The sequence below is a fragment of the Callorhinus ursinus genome, unplaced genomic scaffold (genome assembly GCF_003265705.2).
Source record: "Callorhinus ursinus isolate GAN/ISIS: 27379988/994484 unplaced genomic scaffold, GSC_fseal_2.0 scaffold3, whole genome shotgun sequence".
In the NCBI taxonomy this organism is placed as follows: Eukaryota; Metazoa; Chordata; class Mammalia; order Carnivora; family Otariidae; genus Callorhinus; species Callorhinus ursinus.
The window spans coordinates 51,769,989-51,790,061 of NW_027397065.1; the positions used below are offsets into that span (position 1 = coordinate 51,769,989).

The window sequence follows — 20,073 nt, forward strand, 5'->3', positions numbered from 1 at the left end:
AATATAATAATAACAATAATAATAAATACTTTTTTAAATTAAAAAAAAACTGAACCTGCAATTTGGGTAAATGGCCACAAGGTGGCAGATCTCTCAATGGCAAGGTCTACTCTAAGGCCCAAACTCTGTCTAAGACAATGATTCCGAGGTAAGGTTCTGCCCATGTAACGCAGATTAGTAATCATGAAATTTCTTCAAGCATTCATTAAAAAAAATCTTAATTAAAATAACAACCTTAAATATATCCAGCAATTTCTTGGTAGATACTGCCAGGTGCTTAATCTCATTTAATCCTAAAAACAATCCTTAGAAGCTGGCATTATTACTGGCACTTTTGGAAATCTTTTGGAAATAAAGAATGAAAGGCTCAGAGGGGTTCAGTGACATGCCCAAGGCCACACCACCTGTATCTCTTAAAGAAAGGAATTCAGGTAAGAAAGAGCACCTCTTCCCTCCTTCCCTGAGGGTTTGCCCTCCGCTCTGGGTGGCTCCAATCCCAAGTGCCCGAGGCAAGCAGCTCCTCTGGCCTTCGTGGTTTACCATTTATCAAACAAGATGCCGGTGGGCTGCCTCAGTGCCTTCCAGAAGGGAAGCACCACAGACCAGGCTGATGTGAGGCTTCCCATATCTGTCCTTCCCTAGTCCAAAGGAGGTCTTCTCTTAATTTAATCAATAGAGGTGGAAAAAGCAAGCTCTTCCCTCCTTTCTGTGCAGAGGATTCCTTTGCCTTAAAAAGAAATTTCTGGATTATCTCAGGGAATGCCCTTAATACCTCCCTACCTCTTGAATCGAGATTTGACTTGGTTACCTTCTATCAGATCCTGGAGGGAAACTCCCTCGCCTGCATTCTGGCTATCAGTAACGTGAGTCCACCATTCAGCAACACCGCCCCCGCTCCCCGCCCCGCACTTTCTCATGCCCCCTCCCCCAGCACCCCCTGAAGCCACCCTTCCGGTGGGGGGAGACATAATAAGCAGTGAATGCGTTAAGTGAGTTAGACATCATCCTGAAGCAGTGAAGGAGACCAGCAGGGTGATGTGGCTGAGTCAGGGGTGCATAGGGACGGCCCGGCAAGGCCTCTCTCGGGGGTGTTAGAGCCAAGTCTGAAGGAAACTGGACTCAAACTGTTTCTGGCCTATTAAGGAAGAGCTTAATAAAGTGGTACCTTTCAGTATACAGACTAGTGGATCGTTAAGTTTCTGCCAGGTCTGGTATTCTGTAGTTAACCTGGGAAAGATACCTTAGCCCATCCTTCTTGGTTACCCTGTAACCCTATGAATTTAGGTTTTCTAGCTGATCTTCTTTCAGCCAACCCCTTTCAAGCCAAAAACAAAATATAATTATAATAAATATTTTTTTTTAATTAAAAAAAAAAAAACCTGGGGGCTCCTGGGTGGCTTAGTTGGTTAAGCTTCTACCTTTGGCTCAGGCTCAGGTCAAGATCTCAGGGTTCTGAGATCCAGCCAGGCATGAGGCTTCCTGCTAGGGGTAGGGGGAAGGGGGAGTCTGCTTCTCCCTTTCCTTCTGTGTGTGCAGGCACACTCTTTTTAAAAATTAATTCATTCATTAATTAACGCCCTGAACCAACCGGACCTCCCAGGGCAGAGCAGCTCCACTTTCTCAAGCTATCTGTCCAGTGGCAGCCTCACGTGCCTGGGCTACCACATGCACAGCATGTGCCCTCCATGCCAGACAGCGGAGACTGACCTGAGCCCATCACTGGACAGGCTCTAGGCAGCTCTTCCAGCCACCATATGGCACAGATCAGCAGCGGGTACGGCACTGTCCTTCCCATCTTCTCAGTCACAGAGCTAAGGGCATCCTAGCCTAGACCCCAGCCCCCACATCTTTGGTCTGAGCCCATTGTGCACCATCGGACTGGAAGTGGCCTAAGCTCAGGTCCCGGAGGAAAGCCCCTAAGTAGCTCCAATCTGCCCAGTCCCTCCTTCTCTGCACCATCCTTGGGAAGCAGCCCACCCAGAAAGGAAGGAGGGGCCTGAGTGCGTAGACTGTACCCTCTGCCCTAAGAGGAGCCCACCCTCAGGGCTCAGAGGTCAGCCTGAGTCAAATCTGCCGGTCATTAGTGCAGTGCAGCCTAGAGAGCTAGGTTCCCACACCAGCTGCCTGAGTCTCACCTTATCTTTGTACCTCTCTACTATTTCTTACCTTGTTTGTCTTTAAATCCACTCATTTGTTTCCTCCTTAGGTTTATCCTTAGCAATATGTTATATGCACGGGCTATATTTTCTCAAATGAGCACTTAAGTACCTATTAAAATAACTCGATTCACTTGCCACCCAAATCACCAAGCTGACCACCCATGCCACACTTTCAGACTCTGAGTTCACTCGTTCACATGCATGTCCCGGCCTCCTGCCCTTGCTGGCCTCGGTTCCTCCCCTGGAAAATTCTGACCAGTAGCATGTGAGGTCTTTGCAACCCAACGCCTGGTCTCCCTGGGCCTGGCCCACCTTTACTGGCCAAGGATCACATCACCCTTGAACAGGAGCCCGTCTTGATTCCACCACGAATTCACAGGTTCCACATCTCTAGCGCATTCCCACCAGCCCTCTCCAGCTTCCATGTTTGACCCAGCCTCCTCTATAGGGCCTTCATCTCTCGGGGTCCTCCCTCCTCGCTCGTCTCCCCACAAACCCTGCTCCTGTGTGTGCACGTCCCGCCGGCCCTGCGTCCAGCTGAGCCCCCCACTGCCACTCCGCTCCCGATCCCCACTCCCCTGGCCCCTAGTGCTTCCTCCCACCCTGGTCCCCTCTGCCAGCTGACCAGTAAGTGGAAGTGTGGGGGTGCTTCTCTGGACTTCAGTTTCCCTGTCTGCACCAATGAAGGTGGAAGGACTCAAACAGAAGCTCTTAGTTCAGGCCTGTATGTGGCATTCAGGGTCCATGAAATCACATGCCAACCTTTCTGTGTTTTGACTTTCTCATATAAAGGACGAAGGGGGGCCCCGGCCAAAAAAGCCCCAGGCGTAGTCTCTGAAAGCCTTCTGGTTCTCACTCACACACTCAGAATCCTCATACTCAGGACCCAAAGCACAATGGGCCTCAAGAAGAGACTTAAAGCACCCTCCCCTCTCCCTGAACTCCACCCTTCATGACCAACATCCCCTGCCACAAGAAAAGAGAATCACACGAAGTGTTCGAGGCCTTCCAGTCAACGTAAGAGCCAAAGTGAGTTATCTTTAATAGAAGAAAAAAGGCAAAGTTCAAGAGTCACCCCAGGACCTGGGGCCACACGGAGCTCTCAACTCCACTGTGCTCCCCCCAAGAACCCAAGGGAACTGCAGGACGAGGGCCAAGGGGGGGGGGGGGGGGGGGGAGAGGCTGCAGGGCCAGGGAGAGGGAGGGCCAGAAGGCAGTCCACCTCTCAGAGCAACCCCAGGGGCTTGGGGGAGAGTCCACGGGGAGAGACAGAGGACAAAAGAAATAGATTCGGCTCCAGGGCCCACCCACACATCACCAACACTGTCCCCCAAACAAAAAAGGGGCCCCCGAAGACAATAAGCACCCGTCCTTCCACATGTGCAAGCAGCAGGCAGAAGATCCAAGCCCTGCCTGGGAGGATGCTGGGTAAGATGCCCTCTAAAATCTCACCCATTGGGGCGCCTGGGTGGCTCAGCTGGTTAAGCGTCTGCCTTCAGCTCAGGTCATCTCAGGGTCCTGGGACAGAGCCCCCTGTCACCATGTCTGGCTCCCTCATCAGCGGGGAGTCTGCTTCTCCCTCTCCCTCTGTTCCTCCCCACCCTCCCCTGCTCACGCATTGGCTTTCTCTCTCTCTTGTCAAATAAAAGTCTTTAAAATCAGTCAGTCAGTCCAATCAAATCAAATCTCTTCCATTCCTGAGAGCCTTGGATTCTTCCTCAGGACAAAAGCGAAGCCTGGGGCCTGGGAAGGCAGGGAAGCCGCCTCTGTTGGTGAGTCGGGCCAGGGTCCAAAGGGATGCGTGCAGGGGCCACCACCGGGGCCTCCAGGCATAAGTCACCCCACTGCCCAGGGTTGTCACTGCCCCTGCCTTTTACCCTGGCGCCCCCCGCTCACAGAAGTCCTCATGGGAACCCAGGGAGGACAAGGGTCTGGCCAGAGTCAGGATGTGAGGCAGACTGAGCTAGGGAGGGAGCAGCAGGGTAGAGGCAGAAATCCTCGTTGTGTGAGCAAACCCGAGTGCTCATGGGGGCAGACACTGAGCTCTGTTCTTTAAGCGTATGTTATCTCTGAGCTTCACCGTGCCCTGACGAGGATGGTACCACTGGCATGTGTCCGCCGCTGTCCCCAGGATAACGTGAGAGGCCAGTGGGGACCCACAGCCTGTCGAGTTCGTGAGCCACAGAAGCAGGATTGGACCCCGAGCAGTCCCTCCCAGGCCCACAGACCAGAGCAGTGCTGTGGAGCGTGAGGGTGGGCTGGACGCCCCGCCAGCATCGGTCCCTAACAAATTCACCCAGATGCCCTGAGCTGCTTTAATAACCAGAGCAGTGGGAAGAATGCCCAGCTCCAGAAGCTTCTCCCTACCCGCCCCCCAGTTCAGGGCATGAGCCTCTTCTTTCACCTTTACTTCAAGGATGGGCTTTCAGGATCTCCTGGAATGCTCAGTGCGCACTGTGGGACCAGGTCAAATGGAATCCTCTTGTACCTCAGGGCAAATTCCCGAAATGACTCCACTGCTCCTCATGGCAAGGGGCAACCAGGCGGAGCAGGCCTCGGTCCCTCTCTTACTTGTGTGGTAGGTCCATTCTGTACCCTTGCTGCCATGGCCATGACAGACAATGGCCACGAAGCTGGAGATGACCACGGCTGCTGCAGATACATTGGGTCCATTTATTATCATTTCATCCTTGCACCCTTTTGAAACCAGGGTAGAAGGCTCAGAAAGGCCAGGCAACTTGCCTAAGGTCACACAGCAAAGTCCATTGGCAGCATCTTCCAACCCAGCTACCACTGGCTGGCATTCAATGCCAAGGCCCTCCTCTGGCTGCTAGGGCTCCACTGTTAGGGTACCCCAAGCTTAAGTTCCACCTCCAGCAAGTCTTCCCAGGGATTGCAGCCCAGAGCCTTCTGCCATCTACACTGTGCTCTTTCCCTCACTGGGCTCATCAGCCTCGACCAGCCAACAGTCTGCAGCTTGCTGGTCAATGCGGTCCGCTTGCTCACAGCTATGTCCAGGGAGCTGAGCACAGGGCCTGGCACGGCTTATGCTGAAGCAGTGAACCAGTGGATACCCCTACTGGGTCCCTGACCGTGGCAGCCTCTCTAGCGTGGTGTGTGTGCCAGTTCTTTGTCCCCCCACAGCTCCTTGCATGTAATAGATGCGCCGTCCCAGCGGATGGAGGAGCCTAAAATGGAAGATATGGTAGGAAACTCCTGGGTTCAAATCCCAGCTCTGCTACTAACCTACTGCCTGACTCAGACAGCTCAGTCTCTTGGAGCCTCAACATGCGGGGCTGGTGTGGGTGGCCCTGGCTTTGGGGGGCTCCTGCAAGGCCAGGCCCTTCACCAGTTCCCAAGGAGCAGCCTAGCATCTCCCCACACTGCTGCTGGAAGCATGCCTGGTGGCGGATGTGGGTTATTCTTAACCAAATGCACTTCCTCTAGTTTGTGAGGGCAAGGGGAGGAGCGGGAGCTCCATCCTTACACTGAACTTCCCTTTCTATGCTGCTCAAGTTCAACTCTGCTCAGCAGCCGTTCAGGGCAGGTGACTTCACTCTCCATGTCCAGCTCCTGGCCACCAAGGCCTCCTCCCTCCTTGCCCGCTCCCCGTAGCAGCTGTGCTCAGGCATACACCGGGCACCAGGACACGGCCACCAACAGGGAGAGGCAGCTGTTTTTCCCTTTGACAAAGAAACAAAAGAGACAAACAGAACTCAATCACCTGCCTGAAGTTGTGAATAAAACCTAACTGGCTCTCTAAGAGAGGACAAGCCGCAAAACAGAATCTCGAGCTACATCCATGGGGAACGTTACCCTGCTGTCATCAAAACGGTGAGTTAAAAAATTTAAGGCCATGGAAAACACCTTCTATAAACCTTCATAAAGATTAATAAGACCTTAATGAAAATACATTATCCAATATAATGCTAAGTGAAAAAGTCACAAAGACAGTAGGACCTGATTTTTTTTTTTAAAGGAAAAATGTATAGGGGAAGAAAGAAAAAAGAAATGTTCATGGTGGTCACTTCTAGACAGTGAAATTAGGCAGGGTTTCTATTTCCTTTTGGAGGGTGTGTCTATTTCTGTAATTTTCTTCAATAAAGATTTTATTCCTTTGTAATAAAAAGGTTTACATAAATTTTTATTTTATATTTAAAAAACAAAGCAGGAGGGACTCCTGGGTGGCTCAGTCAGTTAAGCATCTGCCTTTGGCTCAGGTCATGATCCTGGGGTCCTGAGATCGAGTCCTGCATGGGGCTCCTTGCTCAGCGGGGAGCCTGCTTCTCCCTCTGTCTGCTGTTCCCCCTGCTTGTGTGAGTCTCTTTCTCTGACAAATAAACAAATAAAATACCTTAAAAATAAATAAATAAAATTAAAAACAAAGCAGGAAAAGTCACCCTTATGTGAACCCAAAGGAACTGTGAATGTATAAAATTAATGGCCAATTCTTTAAATTAATTATATCTGCTTTGGGTAAAAACTAGAAGTCAAATGCAAAAAAATGTATAATTCTTAAATAGTTGGTGAATTTTTTTTTTAAAGCAGGATATAAACTCATAGTAGAAACACAAGACACCGTTGAACCTGGAAGGAAGGCCCAACTCCATGGGCAGAACCGGCCTGTGGTCATCTTGGAACCTCACGGCAATGAGCTCCCAAAAGGCAGCACCTGCCCCGGGCATAGGCACACAGGAAGATCCCACATGGATTCAGATCCCCCGGCAAGGTCCCACTGCTTGTCTTTGGAGGTATATTTCACAAGAGTAACTGACATGCAGCTTCAGTGACAAGTGTCATCATAATGATGCTGAGGATGTGTGCAATGCACGGGTCGGCTTCCTTCTCATCCCCGTGGACTCTAAGCTCTAAGACAGTGGGGAGTCTGTCCTGTTGAGACTGTGCCCCTAGCACCCAACGCAGAGCCTGACGTGGACTATGGCTCCATAATGAATAAATAAACAAAGGAACAAATGCATGACTGATTAGGTGGATGAGTGAATGGATGAATAAGTGAATTTTGACCTAGAACAAGGGCAGGATTACCTGGCCAGACAGAGTCCACCCACAGAGATATAGCCAGGAGCTGGCTGAGTGACCTTCAGCCTTACCATGGGCTGTACCCTCACATGGCCATTATGCAGCAGCTCTGTCCCCGACAGTAGCTGGTGATGACCACAGAGGGTACACGTGTAGGATGGGGGATGAGGGTCATGGTCTAAGGGGGCGAGAAGGAAAAGAGGTCCCCACCACCCAGGCTGTTGCTAGGAGAGATTAATCCAGGACAGAAAATACCCCAAGCTGCCCACCTGGCCTTTGTCTAGAACATAAACTCCCAGGGAACCAGGACGCCCTCCCAGAGCAGCGGCGTCCCTGGGGAGTCCAGAGCCTCCATGGTATTTATTCCCTGTCACTTTGGCTCTGTTACCAGTGGCTCCGGCCAGCCCAGCCCCCGGTCTAGCCCTCCTGGTTTCTCTGCACCGTGACCCTACCCTGGCCCCAGATATTCCAATTCTAGGAACCTCCCTCTTAGGAAGCAACCCAATTAGCTCCCCGACCTCAGCTCTCTGCGCAGCCGGGCGTTAAATCGCAGATCCAAGAGTGGAAATTGACTTTGCCGACGGTGGCTGTGGGTGCTGACACCATTAGGTGGGGAGCCGGTGAGGAAGTCCTTGTCTGTTAGGAGGGCCTGCCAGGGCTGCTCTGAATCCAGGATTGCCTCGATTCTGCCACTTCCAAAGGCCTTGCGGATTCTACTGGTTCCAAACAAATACTGAGGCTCGACCACAGTCTAAAATGCATTTGCTCACTCACCGCACCCAGCCGGACGTGGCCATCCCCTCTGGTATAAATCAGCCTCACCGCCTGCTCTGAAAAGATGCTCAAACACGCCAGTTCTCTTTATACGACCTCCCCTTGGAGACTGTTTGCACCGGCAGTGGGTGCATTCTGGGACTGACAAGCCCTTGCTGACCCCACTGCCTAGAACATCTTTTTTCCCAGAAACCTGCTTTCTTTCTGATTTCTCAGCCTCGGCATGAATGTCACTGCAGAGGAGCTTCGAGACTACCCTTTCCACCGTAGCTCACACACCCCCACTGGATGTCCTTGCCTTACTGCTTCTCTTCTCGGGGCTCATAGCGAGCTGAAATCACCTCGTTTGTTTCTTGCCACCCTATGCCAGCTCCCGGTGGGCAGGACTGAGCTCGCTGCTGTGTCCCCAGACCCAAGCCCGGTGGCCGGCACGCAGGAAATGTACTTAAATAGGGGCTGGATGAGAGGGAAGATTCCCATGGCCCAACGATGAATGGAGCAGAGACCCAGGCTGAGGGGTCAGGAAGCCAGGGTTGGTGGGACGTCAAACAAGCCACTGGACCACAGGGCTTCAGCCCCCAGCCCTTGTGAGGGGATGAGGGTGGCAGGCTGAGTCAAGTTCCCTAAAGTTATGGAAAAAGAGCATCTCACAGGAAGTAAGTCATCCGCAGAGTCTACAGGAGCAGGGAAAATCCCCGGATCCCCTCACAGCATGTGTCCTAGAGCTCCTAGACAGAGGCCAGGCAGAGTCTATGGACACTGACCAGACTGTGCTGTTGTTACTACGACCGAGAACAACAATCAGCATAAGCAAGAATCTGGGACACAAGCTCCCGGAGGGCAGTGACCCTGCTTCTTTCCTGCTCTGATCCCAACATCTGGGCCAGTGCCCGCCACATCCAGGCACTTCAGTAAGTCCTTTTTTCGTAACTGATTTATAAATGCCTCCTACGTGATAAGCACTTTGTATTCAAATGTCCACAAATTCTTCAAATCAAAGCTTTGCAGCTAAGGACTCCGATGATTACCTCAGAGAGGTGAAGTAAGAGGCCCCACCAGCAAGGCAGGGCAGAGCAAGGCCTTGAACCACGGGTGTCCGGCGTCAGAGCCTGGCCCCGATTCCCTGGCCGCCTCGCCTCCTGCAAAGCCAAACAACGATAATGACACCATTTACCAAGTCCCATCATGCGCCAGATGGGCAGGGCTCTACCACCGCAGTCTCAGTAATCCCTCTGCAGAGAAAGTTAACGGCGGCCCCAAAAAGGTGAAGTCACCTGGTGTAGGGGCTGCAGCGAAGAGCTGGCAGAACCTGGGTCCGATCTAGGTATTTTTCAGTTCTCAAGTATAGCCTCTTCAGGTTCAGCCACACTGCATTCCCACGGAAGTCAGGATAATTTATTATAAAAATCAGAATGCTCTTGAATAAACCACATATTGCCCGTGGCTCCTCGTACTGCAAGACAACCCGGGACCCCACTCCCAGTCAGGCCCACCTCTGCCTTCTGACTCTGGCCGGTCCATTCTCCCCGGCCCTCCCTTCCCCACCTGTTTAACCAGACGACTCGCCTCTAAAGTTTTAGGAATCTAAACTCTTTTATCACTCACTTGAAACTAAGTGAATATTAACACAGGATTGTGTTTTTATGGCTTTCCATGGTTTATGAAACACTTTTACATTGATTATCTCATCCATCCAACAACCCTGTTGTACAACTAACATCCTCCCTTACAGACTAAGAAACAGCCACTCAGAGAGTTTAAGCGACTCGGTCAAGGTCACACAGTGGGAAAGTAGCAGGACCAGAGTCTGGATCCCAACTCTACTCCAGTGGGCTTTCTCCTCCAACCAGGCTGCCGAAGGGAGGTTGGAGCCCAAGAAGACCCCAGGGTATTGTGAGGCAAAGTGAGGGAAAACAAGCATACCCACATAAATCAAGAAGAAAAAAATTAACAACACAATAGGCAGTTCTTTGGAGAGGAAACACAAGCGACTCTTAACCAAGAGAGAAAGTTGGCAATTAAAACTCCAAAGAAACACCAGGTTAGCAAAGATCAAAAAAGTTTAAGGCCATGCATGCTGGTGGAGGTGTGAGGAAACAAGCATTTCTTATTCATCTCTGTGGGAATATAAAACTGATAAAATTTCATGAAAGGGAATGTGGCAATGGCCATCAAAATTTTAAATGCATTCACCCTTTAACCGAGCGACTGCCCTTGGGAGGTAGTTTTCCCACACATCCATCACACACGTGCAAAATGACGCTTGCACAAAGATGCTCCCCGCAGACTAGCACAGCACTAAATTAGAAATACTTTAAATGCTCAACAGAGAACTGGTTAAACCAACTACAATCAAGCCAAAAAAGGAAGTAGATCTTTTTTAAAACACTAATATGAAATGATCGTCAGGATCCATTATTAAATGGAAGAAAGCAAGCTGCCCCGCGATGTTCTTAGCTTGCTATCATGGGTGCAAAAAAATGAAGGCAGGAAGCGACACCCTATATATGCTGGTGTCGGCATGGTTTCTCTCTGGAAGAACATGGTAGAAATTGGTAGTGGGGTTCCTCAGGGGATAGGAACACAAAGATGGGAGAGATGACTTCCATCTGTAACTTTGACAATTATTACCTTTTCAAAAGAAATACAAAAGCATGTCTATTGTCTCTTTCCCACTGAACAGGTGCTGTATGTTGAAATGAAAATGAAACTTGTCAAGTACGAAATGAACTTGTCAAGTAGCTGGATCTTCCAGTCTTCCAGGGGCCTGCTCCGAGTGACCTCCCTCCACCCCCAATCTCTTCCCCTTGCATGGGCTCCAACTGCAGCCTGAATCACAGGGGGATCAGTTAACACTTCAAACAGCCCAGCTGAGTAATAAATTCTAAATCAGGAAGGCTGGGTTGGAGTATCTTTCCTACCAGCAAGGGTGTGAATCGTGCTCCGTTCATATTAACAAATGTATGTATAGACCAACGCAGCACACATTGTGTGGACCAAGAGCCAAACCTCAGGAGTGATCAGATCTTGGGGTATAATAGCTCTTGGTCATGTGAAATACTTGGAGGTGATCAGATATTGTCCAAACCTGATACCGTCTGGAGTTAAAGTAATAGCAGTTGCTGTGGCAGCCTTCTACTGTTTATGACTCTACCACTTGCAAGTAGCTTTGAAATCCATGATCTGTGCATTTTCACAGCAATGCAGGGATTGTTCCCATTTATGAAAGGCTGAAAGAGGTCACATGGTGGGCGACAGTCACACCAGACCTGGAGCTGAGGTTCTCTCCCTCTCAAGGTCACAGGCAGAAATCAGCTCACAGCCAGCTGAAAGGCAGGGAGAGTGTGCCCAAGGAGGGCAGCTTGGCTGGAGGTGAAACCCTACAATGTTACTTTAAAGGGGGGAAAAAAAAAAGGTACTGCTTTTGACTGGTTATTTCTGGGTGCTGGGATTACTTTTTTTTTCTCTTTTACCTATTTGTATTCCCTCAAGTTTCAATAAATTAATACCTGCTGCTTATTAAGAAAATACAATTTATATGAAAATAAAACAGACAATCTCGTATTCAGTTGAAAGGCATTTGAACACACCAAACTGCTAAGACTGGTTGTTTCTTTCTTTTTTTTTTTTTAAAGATTTTATTTATTTACTTGAGAGCGAGAATGAGAGAGAGAGAGCACATGAGAGGCGGGAGGGTCAGAGGGAGAAGCAGACTCCCTGCTGAGCAGGGAGCCCGATGCGGGACTCGATTCCAGGACTCCAGGATCATGACCTGAGCCGAAGGCAGTCGCTTAACCAACTGAGCCACCCAGGCGCCCCTGGTTGTTTCTTAAGAGATTACAGAATGAGGGTGACTTCATTTTCTTCTGACGAGTTAGTTCCAAATGTTGGAAATTTTTTAAATATTACTTTTTAAAAAATTCTTAGTAAAAAAATGTTAATGTTCATTTAAATATATATATACACACATATAACATCTGTTGACCCAACAACCAAAATGTAAAATGAAAAAAAGGAATTTAAGGCAAGAAGTTATCTCTTCAAAACATTTTGGGGTTAACAGCAAATTATGGAGCAACTAAATAAGAGTCTGAGTTATAGTAATATAAAACCGTTGTTTTCGGGCGCCTGGGTGGCTCAGTTGGTTAGGCGACTGCCTTCGGCTCAGGTCATGAATCTGGAGTCCCGGGATCGAGTCCCACATCGGGCTCCCTGCTCGGCGGGGAGTCTGCTTCTCCCTCTGACCCTCTTCCCTCTCGTGCTCTCTCTCCATTCTCACTCTCTCAAATAAATAAATAAAATCTTTAAAAAAAATTGTTTTCAATCTCATAATCTTTAGCTTCCTTTATAACCCGAAAAAAACGGCTTTTAAATTAACTTGCTCTGTGAGGCTCAGAAGAGAGCTGCCCCTGGATGTAGGCAGATCCAGACTCCCAGGCTGAAGCGGGCCAAGCTGCCGGCGCAGGCAACGAGCGTATGCACATGGCCCTGCCCGTCAGGCCCGCGGTCACCTAATCCATGCGGCTGCAAAATCCAGCAGCTGGTGAGGGTTTGAGGGGGTTGGGTGGCTCTGGTGTTGAATTGCCTATTGGCCACATGATTCGGTTAGTGTGGTCGCTCTTTTTCCACTTGATGTGAGCTTTCCTTAAATAATTGCAGACCTCATGGTGGAGCCGGCAGGAGCTCTGGGTGAGAGACACCAGGGCTCAGGACCCAAGGATGGCATCTGAGCCTCAAAGAGCACCCATGGCCACGTCTGCAGACCCCCACAGTATCTCAGAACTCACCGGCACCTTCCCTCCCCGCTAAAATATTTCTTAACTGAAACCAAGAGAACTAAAAGACAGGTTTATAGATTACAAAATCATTCAAGATGGATAAAACAGTACTGTGGAAAAAAGGAAGAAATCAACTTTAGATATAATCTATCGGGTAAAGGATTTTGAATAATTTGCTCCTTTAAAAAAAAAAAAAAAAACCTGGCCCTAAGTTCCTTAATTTTTCGCCCAATCTTTCCACCCCCATGAGTGACTTAGCCCAATGTTCCGTGATTCACCAGGGAGGTTGGAAATCGGGGATTCTCTTGCCTAGAGTTCCTCCTCCTCTGCCTTCTCCTTCCAAACCCACTCATTTAAGGCACATGATCCCATGATAAATTTCTTCCAACTTGCAGTTCAAAGAGAAGTCAGCACCTGTCACCAGGAAAGGGGACACAAGCTGGGAAGTTAAGAACCTGCAACAGGCTCTGCTCACTGGATGTAGGGAATCATGTTGCCCACCTGAGCTGTGACAGTTGCCTGGCTCCATCTGTGTCCAGGAACGAACCTTCTCCCTCTCTCTCCAGTACCTGGCAGTTCCACCCCAAGCAGAATTGGTAAGACAGCCCCCACAGTAGAAAAATAATGAGTCACAGCATGGCAGAGATGAGAGAGATGGGGAAACTCACAGCCCGGAGAGGGGGCCAAACTTGCCCAAGTCACATGGCAAAGAGCAGCAGGCAGGGATGGAACCCAAGACCTTCTTCCAAGTACAATGCTGTCACCAGGGCACCTGATCTCCAGTACAGCTACAAACTTCTCCCTGCCCCCCCATATATGTATGTATATATGTGTGTATATATATAATTTTTTTAATTAAAAAATTTTTTTAAATATATATGATTTTTTTTAAAGATTTTCATTTATTTATTTGACAGAGACAGAGCGAGAGCAGGAACACAAGCAGGGGGAGTGGGAGAGGGAGAAGCAGGCTTCCCGCTGAGCAGGGAGCCCGATGCGGGGCTCGATCCCAGGACGCTGGGATCATGACCTGAGCCAAAGGCAGACGCTTAACAACTGAGCCACCCAGGCGCCCTATATAATTTTTTTTTAAAGTAGGCTTCATGCCCAGCGTGGGGCCCAACGTGGGACTTGAACTCACAACCCAGAGATCAAAACCTGAGCTAAGATCAGGAGTCAAACCCTTAATCGACTGAGCCACCCAGGTGCCTGTACAAACCTCTCCAAACAACTATCTTCCTTAACTCTAATTTAGAGGAATCAGTGGAAATTACACTTTTCTGGGGGAGTTGCAGCTATTGCAAAATTGTACCACGGAAGGATGTTGCAACTCCAAGAAGACTGGGGATCACTGCTCCAAGGAGAATTCAAAATAATCCTGGGAACTCAGTCTAAGACAAGGCACAGACAGGAAGCACTGAGAGGCCCTTTCCAAAACCATCCCATCCCGACCAGGTGGGTCTTGTGGCCCCCAGAGTCCACTTCCCCCAGGGGTCCCCTTCCCAAGGAAGTCCCCTTGGCAAGTCCCCTTCCTGCCAAGTTCCTGCAATGGTGACCTTATTGGGCAAGACATTTCAACATCCCTGGCCTCAAGTTCTTAATCTGTAAAATGGAAACGAAAACCCTCCTGAGGGGACATGGATTACAGATGTGAAATGCACTGAGAATTTCACAGTAATATGCTCAAAGGGGTAACAGCAGTGGTAAGAGGAGTAACAATAATTATTACTATAGCAATACCTATCATTATCATCATTCAATCTATTTAAGGTTTACTCTGTAAAGTTACCAATCTTCTCCCTGTCCAGCAAGTACCTGGTGGGTATGTGGGGCCTGGCCCCACCACAACGGGGACGGCTGCTTTTATTGGGCAAAGGCCTCTGGTCAGGGCTGCAGGTGAGAAGCTGTGCCCCAGCCTCGTGCCTCCGCTCCATGCCTAGGGCCTGCACACCTGCACAGTCCACAGGGTGATCCCACTCAACCCTCCTGCCATGAGGCCCTGGTCGCCCTCCCCATGCCCTTCCCACACCCTCCCCACGCCCCTGAGCAGCCTCCAGCTAGCTTCCCAGGCTGGAAGTCTCAGGGCTCCTACGTGTATCTGTTCCAGACTCCTGGACCATCCCGTATGTTCCTCACCCTCACAGGAGTCCTCTGGCTCGTGCAGAGGGAGCTCCTGTCTCCCCCGAGTCACTCGCTGATCATTCACCAGCCACAGGACGTGCTGGGCCTTATGACAGGCTGGTCTCTCCCTGGGATGCCCTTCCCCACCGTGTCGGCCAGCTCCAGCTCACCCCTCCGCACTCCGTCTGCTACACAGGCTGTCTGGACACTCCCACTGCACTGGCCACCCTCCACGGCCATCTGCAGATCAGTGCTTCCCAGGCCAAGGAGCCAAGCTCATGCAAACCCGTGATCCTAGCTTCCCACACAGAGGGAGTGATTGCTGCACAGGTAGAAAAAGGGAGGCATCAAATGATAACCTACAGTCTGTAATTCCTGGGGTCTTCCCGTTTCCTCTACCAATCTGTCACCAAACCAAGCAGTCACTGATCATCATTACTACTGATAACACCACCACCCAGGCACAGCCCTCTCTTCAAACATTATCACCTTCTCATTCCAAACACCCACTGCGATCCTTAGTTTTATCCCATTTCGCAGGTAAGCAAGCTGAGGCCCAGGCAGATTAAGTAATATGCTCTAAGTCGCTCAGCTGCTAAAGATCCTGGACTCAGACTCTGAGTCCAAGTTGTAGTCTTAACTAACCTCTGTTCAAGTCTGCCTTCTGCTGACCCTCAAAATCCAAACCCCAGGCTGAGCCTAAGCACCTGGAACCTGCTGATACCGCTCTTTCTCTCATTGTCCCGCAACTGGATCACTGAAAATTTACTGTGAGGTCGTCTGAGCAAAGGAGGCCTTTCTCCTTGTTCTGGGGTGGATTCTAAGTCTCCCTCCTCCCTCTCATGCTTTTCATTTCATCCTTCAGCCCACTCTGCTCTCCCCTTGACTTGATCCACTAATCTAGGCCAACTGTGGCTCTAGGGAGAAGAGCCTCTGGCAAGAGACCACCATTGTCCTCTAGGGCCACCTGCTACACTGCCCAGGCTGCAGACCCCAGCCCTACCCCCAGAGGTGGGAGACCGCCACATTCCTGCTGGTGGCTGGTCCATGAAGTATAAGCCAGGCAGCCAGTCCCTCGGCCACTAGGACAAAAAGCAAGTGCTAGCGAAGGCTGGAGTCCCAGGGCGCTGCGGAAGCAGGTACGCATGGCTATACCCACGGGACAAAGAAGGGCTGTTGCCCAACCCTAGGGAGAAAGTGGTGTGAGGTCACTGGGACACTGGGGCATGACTCCTAGGGGACGGGGCCCTGGTCACACCCGTCTGCTGGGCCCCAGATGGGGGGCCTGATCAGTAAAGGAGCTATATCCCCCAGCCCCACCACTCACCCTCTGAGCCTCAGGTCCCTCACCTGAAAAATGGGGCTTCATCTCCAGGGGTTGTTGGGAGACTTAAGTGAGCTTACCACGGTGGCCAGTACAAATTCATTCATTCGTTCATTCGCTCAAGAAATACTCAGTGAGTGCCAATCATGTGCTGGGCCCTGGTGCTGGGGATACAGTGGGAACCAGACAGGCAATGTCCAGGCCTTGTGGAGCCTTCCATTCCCACAGGGGCAACAGGCCACCAATGAGTACAAATTTATAAACACGACAGCATCTGGGAGTGGTGCGTGCCTTAAAGAAAAGAGAACACGGTGCTGGGATGGAACGTAGACAGGACTGGAGGGTCGGGGAGGCCTTTCTGAGTACATGGTGCCTCAGCAGATCTGGAAGAGGAGAGGGAACAGCAAGCCATGATGCCTGGGAATAGCATTTCTGACAGAGGGAACAGCACGTGCAAAGGCCTCACTACACTAACTCAAAGACTACTTTTATTATCACTCGAGCCACACCCTGTCCACTCCATAGAAGCAGCACATATAGCTATAGCTGGGAGGACAGTGAGCTGGGCATCAGGAGAAGTGGGTTCAAATCCCATTGCTTCTCCTAAACCATCATCATATGGACTGCCTGGGACCATGACCAACACTCTCTGATCTTTAAGCATCCTGATAAATCAAATGATCCCTGATCTAAGGGTCTGTAGATGGCTTACATTCCCTCAAGCTCCTTCTTTTCCCCCTCTTCCAACCCACCCACCTCTGGAAGTAATCATGATTTCCTCCAGCTCCCCAACTCCCCACCCCCTAAGTGGCCCCATAAGTCAGTAGGTGGCTGGGATCAAGGAAAACAGGTACAGGGATGAAGGCAACATCTGAAAGCTGATTTGCTGCAGGATCCTATCAAATCACTCTGAGGCTCCATTTCCCCATCTGTAAAATGGGAATACTCCCCTCCTCTTGCCTACAACACAGAATTTGATGTGAAGGTAAATGGAAATGCCAGATAAGGAAGCCACCCTGCTTTATACAGGCATTACAAAGGGGCTTCTATCTGCTTCTGGGTCATTTGTATCCTAAGTGCTACCCTGTGGCCTAGGCCTAAGGCAGAAAGGACAGAGAGGGAAGGGAATGACAGAGTGAAGGCCAAGACACTCTACAAACAGTATCTGATTGCTTAGGACCAAAGCAGAGGTGTCATGAGAGGGAGACTTCTAAAGACATAGAGGCTTAAGGGCCTGCTCTCAAAGATTCTCATTCACTAAGTCTGGGACAGCCCCAGACATATAATTATTTTTTTTTTTAATTACACAGTTGATTCTGATACACACTCATGGTTGAGAACCGCTGATTAGTTCTACCAACCCTGGAAGGTAGGACGTATTAGTGTTCCCATCTGGGAGCTGGCTAACTAGAGCACAGAGAGGCCGTCTAACTCCTGTATCACACAGCTAAGATTTGAACCAGTTTGCTCTCATTAATCACAAGGCTACACAATCTTTTTTTTTTTTAAGATGTTATTTTTAAGTAATCTCTATACCCAACATGGGGCTCCAACTAACAACCCCAAGATCAAGAGTTGCACATTCCAAAGACTGAGCCAGCCAGGTGCCCTAAGGCTACACAATTTCTTGAGGCCAGTCACACATTACCTCTGCCACCCTGTGCAGCCCTGGAAATACAAAAACAACATCTCCCATTAAGAGACGGCATTACCTTTCAAAGAAGCTTTTATGGCTAGACCAACTCCTTATTCACCCGGTGTTATTGGGGAATAACATATGCTCACAGTAAGTGAAGCTTATGGGTAACTCTGGAACTTTTCCTGTTTTTCATTGACTTCCTGTTTTAGACGGTAACACGAAAATCTATTTCACTCTTCCTTGCTTCCTCCAACACAGAACACTGAACAGAATGTACCTTTCCTTGGGGATAACACTGTCTCTATGACCCATGGGCTTTGTAACTTCATATGGTATATTCAGCAACAAGGGGCCTCCGTGGCCCCAGTGCTGCAGTCCATGTGCTTCTGCCTCTGGTAGTCCCATGCCTACCCGAACACACACCAACAAAACTGGCTTACTGCTACACAAGTCATGAGGTGTGGACAGCACGGCCAAACCTGTAAGAACTGTGTGTAAACTAAGAGTGAGGTGGCCCTAAGTAGGAATGGTGAGGGGTGATATTATGTGCAACAGGGTCTTGAGTGGTTTCTGAGCAAGGCGAGGCTGATATGACATCGAGTTAATGCTCTTGGGCACGGAGCATGGTCACTGGTCCCCGAGTGCTCCCTCCGTCCTTTACCTCCCTGCATGTCCTCTTTTCGTCCTCCAGAGTGGAGGCCAGCCATCCCAGTCCCTATGGAATAAGCAGACGGGCAATGGACATCAGGTCCAGAGTAAGGTGCTGGTTTCAATCTCCTTGGAAGGTGTGGAAATATTTGACCAGACACCTCCCTGCAGATACTGAGACTCCTAAAGCTCTGAGCCCCTCCCCAGTTGGGCAAGAGCCATGCCCTGTAACAGACTGGATTCCTAACAGTAGTTCCATTCTACAAAGACCTGTCCACAGGAGGCGTGTTCTGATAGGGGGTTCTGGAGGCTCCAAAAAATGTTTGTCTTTGATTTCCTTGTGTGCAAGGCTTATCTTGGAGACAAGGGCAGTAGGCCCCTTGTGGGGACTGATACAACCCTCCCCCCAACTCCCCTCACCCACATGTCCTCGCACAGTTCCAAGCAGAGAAAAGGCCTCTGGGGCCAAGCCAACGGTTGGTGAACTTCCTGAAAGATCACACAGCATTTGTTCATTCAGACAGTCAGTCGACAAGTATTTCCTGGGGGCTACAGTGTACCTGTAACCGTTAAGACACTGGGGGATCTGATGGTGAAGCAGCTGGATGAGGTCCCTTTCCTTAGGGATCTCCGGTCCTGAGTGGGTAGAAGAGAGAACAGTAAAGAATAAACCCATACACAAAGGTTATCACAAGCTGGGACCAGAGTTCTGCATTTAATAAGGCGCTGGGGAAGGCCAGGGGTGGGGACAAACCTGGCACACAGCGAGCCCTGAACAAGTGATGTCTACGCCTCCCACAAATCCTCCCCCAACTCCTCTTCCACACCCCTACCTCAACTGTAGGGGTGCCACAGAGCCCCCTGCACTCTGTGCCTTCTCTCCCACTTCCCACTCGCCACCACCCAGCTCCGCAGCTGAGGCCAAGTGCAGATGTCACCCATCCCCACCCCCCATCCCAGTCCCTTCTCTGTGTGCAGCCAGACTGGCCACACTGCAGTGGTTAAGACCGAGCGCTCTGAAGCCAGGCAGACCTAAGTTCAAGTCCCAGCCTCACCACTATCTTCCTGAGGGATGTGGAGCAAGTCACTGATTTTTGGTTTGTCGTAGTTCCAACCTCACCAGATAGATTCAACCTGAGGATTCAACAAGATAATGCACCTAAAGGGCGCAGCCTAGTACCTGGCATGTACCAAGCGGTCATCAAACGTGAGCTGTTTTCTACGATTACTGTAATTAATGACAATATTAACGAAAACCTTCGAGGACTCCTCACTGCCTGCCAAGTGCCAAATCCTGACGAGGATGGTCAAAGCTCTCCCCTTCGGTCAGCTTCCCTGTCTGTTTTGTTTGGGGTGGTTGGAGGGTGGGTATAAGCTCAGCAAGCGGACAGAGTACACCGGGCGGGGGGGGGGGGGCACGAGAGGTCTCTAACAGACTGTGGGGTCACAGAGCAGAAAAGGGCCCACCTGCAAGAGAGCGGGGAACGAGAACAGGCGGCGCTCGTGCTGGGTCTGGAAGGATGCAGCCAGGCCTGAGGAGAGGGGACAGATATACCTCATGGTAGGAGTCCTAGTGGCCGCCTGGTACAG

General features: G+C 50.2%; 1 protein-coding gene and 1 long non-coding RNA gene across 6 annotated transcripts in view; one reads left to right on the forward strand and one right to left on the reverse strand.

Moving 5' to 3' along the window:
• PPARGC1B (PPARG coactivator 1 beta) overlaps positions 1–20,073 on the reverse strand; it is a 106,596-nt gene that overhangs the window by 76,796 nt on the left and 9,727 nt on the right. The window lies entirely within an intron of this gene.
• On the forward strand, positions 5,509–11,644 carry LOC112820203 (uncharacterized). Of its 2 annotated transcripts, none has more exons than XR_003207072.2 (3): positions 5,509–5,993; positions 6,705–8,884; positions 10,657–11,644. It is a non-coding gene; the product is annotated as an uncharacterized lncRNA (long non-coding RNA). The 2 variants fall into 2 exon arrangements; XR_003207071.2 differs by having other exon boundaries at positions 6,708–8,884.